Raw genomic sequence first — 3,577 nt, 5'->3', positions numbered from 1 at the left:
TTTGCTGGACAAGATGACGTTTTCAGTGATACCATGTTTACTTATATCTGTCTTTTTGAACGCGTTATTCCACTTTTTGTTCGGAGGTATGATGATTAAGCATTGTTTTTTGCCTTGTTTTTTTTACGGTGTTGACTAGCGGGGTTAACTAGTGGGACAGTTTTATAGGTCGGGTCGTTGTGGATGCAGCGATACCAAATATGTGTTCTTTTATTGTTTCAAATTTTTTTCATTCAAATATTTATCTAGTGATATTAAAAAATCAATGTTTATTCTATTTTTGAAAAAATATTTTTACAATTATTTAAAAAAATTTTTTCCTTTTTTCCTTTGTCCCCCTATGGGACAATCATTTTTTGCAGGCTGATCGCTTCTATAGCATGTAGATGAAGCAGCATCTGCATGCCATAGATGTCAGCTCTGCACTGACAGAGACTTGCTGATCATGCACTGCGCATGATCAACATGTTTCCTAGCTCTGGTGACCCAGATGTCGTCATGATGACATCCGCTCACCATGGCAACGATCGGGACCCCGTGTCACGCCGCTGGGTCTCCGATGCAAAGGCAGAGGGGCAGTCAGCCCTGCGCCAGCTTCCGGAATGCTGCGATCGTGTTCGATCGCAGTATTTAGGCGGTTAAAGTGCCGGGATCGGCCTGCGACCACTCCTAGCACTTAGCTGACACACAGTGGCGATCGCCCGGGCACCCCCCCCCCCGTGATCGCAGATCGCCATGATGTAATGATCCGTCCATGGTCAAATTGGACCAGGTCACATGGACGGTTCATTACGTCCGATGTGAGAAAGGGGTTAATATTTGCAAACTGGTCCATGATCCTGGTATGCAGTTAATAGGTCTGGAACCATATTAAGAGAATCATGCCCATATCATAATGCTTGCACCACCATGCTTCTCTGTCTTCAGAGTGTACTGTGGCTTGAATCCAGAGTTTGGGGTTCATTTGATGAACTGTCTGCGGGCCTTGTCCCCCAAAAGATCCATTTTACCTTCATCAGTCCACAAAATGTTTCTCTATTTCTCTTCAGCCCGCTTGAGGTGTTCTTTGGGGCAAATTGTATCTGATTCAGTACGTTTTTTTTTTTTTTTTTATTTAACAGTGGGACATTGCGGTGACTTCTTGCTAAGAGATTAGCTTCACACAGGCCTCTTCTGACTGTCACAGTACTCACAGGTAACTTAAGACTGCCTTTGATCATTCTGGAGCTGATCATTGGTAGCCTTTGCCATTCTGGCTAGATTTCCATCCATTCGAATGGTAGTCTTCTGTTTTCTTCCGTATCTCTGGTTTGGCTTTCCACTTTAAAGCATTGGAGACCATTTTAACGGAACAGCCTATGATTGTCTGCACGTCTTTATAAGTTTTACCCTCTTCAAACAACTTTTTAATCATTTCTCAAACGACCCATATTTCTCAGGCTTTCAAGGAGAAATGCATGTACAACATGTCCTGGCTTCACCCTAAAGGCCACCTGATTCTTCACAGAATGATTGATAATTGCACGCCCCACTTTTCAATATTTGATTTTCCACAAAAATTAAAAAACAATACATTTCATTCAACTTTACAACTGTGTCCCACTTGTTGATTCTTCACCAAAAATTTACATTTGGTATCTTTATGCTTGAAGCATGATATGTGGGAAAAGGTTGAAAGTTCCAGGGGGCCGAATACTTTCGCAAGGCACTGTATTTTCAACACAAGCCCTTCAGTCAATTATTGTAATACACATACTCAATAACATGCAGATCATGAATGCCGGGTGTTGGTTTTCTTAGAATCTACGGCACCAACTGGTAAATTGTTTGACATGTCATAATATAATTTATACCAAAAACAGTGACAGCCGAGGACTCACCTGTCTGACTAGTCTCTGGCAGCTTTAAAAGTTTTTCTCAAATACAGCAGCACTTCAGAGTTAAACATAAATGGATGAAATCATGCAGACAGTGTCGGATACATGCTGTCTGATTTGCATCATTGGGTTAGATAAGTTTTGATTATCTCCTATTGCATATTTTTGCGTTGTAGTGGCGGCCAAAAAAAAATGCAATTCTGGTGTTTTGATATTTTCTCTCTCAATCAGGTTAATTTTATATAAAAGCCACAAAAAGAGGACTAGAAATTCTCCAAAAATTCAATAATACTGTATCAAGGATCTGCAGTGGTTACCTGTCCAGGAATCTGATCTAATGCACTCCCAGAATGGAGCAAGCTAATATGATAAAGATGGCAGCAACCACTTACAACCTACCAGCTCATGAAGGGGGATTGTTTAGTATATAATTGCACAAAAGCAGCTTGTAGAAGGCGCTGGTCACACAAAAGAAATTTTTAAGGAAGTCTAGTTCTCTTTTTGTGGTTTTTCTATGAAGTTTAGCATCAGGACTCGCAAATGTGAGGACCCTTGACGTTGTGTTGTGAGCTTACATATCTTGGCCAAAATATCGACCAATACCTCATATTATTTATATGTATGTATTTTGCACTTCATTTTTCAGGGTGCAGCTAGGCCCAGTATTTTTGGCCTTGTAAATTAGGGTGTCTGTCCTCATGGGATGCATCTGGATAGTGCTGGGCAGCCCGCCTGATGAGTGTGGGCGTTCGTACATTAGTGTAGATACCTGGGCATGTAAGCACTGCAGATCCTTGATACGATATCAATTAATTTTATATATCAGAATTTTATGAACGTAGCAATACCAGATGTGCTTTTTTTTTTTTTTTTTTTTTTAATTCCTTCATTTTTAAGGAGAGAAAAGGCAGTTGATTTGAACTTTTATCTTTTTTCACATAGCAAAAATCACCGTCTCCTATGAACATAGCCACAGTTCCTGGCTTTCAAAGGAGGACAGTCAGCAGACCCCTGGCTGTCGTGGCAAGCCATCCAAGACATTATCATGGGGGAACGTCAACGGGCTGTTATAACTAGGACTGTAGAGTCGGTATAAAATGGACTGAATCCTAAAATATATAACACATTTGGTTCAGTGCAGGATGTGCTGTAAATGTTTTTATAATAATTTGGGAAAGTTATATGTTCTATAAATGTCTGTCCTATTCCTGATCTAAGGATCTCAGCTTTTAGTTGAGAAGCATATGTGCTGTGCTTTATGTACATGCAAAGTAGTGACTGATGCTGTGGAGTCGGAAGTCAAGGAAATTGAGGAGTTAGAGGTTTGGCGTACTGACTCCACAGCCCTGATTATAACACAGATCACTAACCTGGCCAATAATTGGAGTCCTGCGAATTGATTCTCCCATGTCTAATGACATCCCTTCAGTATGCAAGAACTGTTCATGTTGTTATGACTTGTCATACTCACACATGGAAACAGATGCAATATTCAAGGCGTTGTGCCAATATAACAGACTGGGCACAGTGAGTAGTTTATACTGTGTTTGCCTTGAGCAGCAGCACAATTTTTCCTCCCAGTAGTCATAGAAATAGGGTGTGTCCATACAAAGTCTCACACTATCCTAACAACCCCGAAATAGCAACATAGTAGTAACAGTACACCAAAACATCTACTCAACCCACAAGATACAATGTGA

This window comes from Dendrobates tinctorius, unplaced genomic scaffold (assembly GCF_039654945.1).
Source record: "Dendrobates tinctorius isolate UK_male_01 unplaced genomic scaffold, ASM3965494v1 ptg000022l, whole genome shotgun sequence".
In the NCBI taxonomy this organism is placed as follows: Eukaryota; Metazoa; Chordata; class Amphibia; order Anura; family Dendrobatidae; genus Dendrobates; species Dendrobates tinctorius.
Note: the sequence above shows the minus strand (reverse complement) of the source record.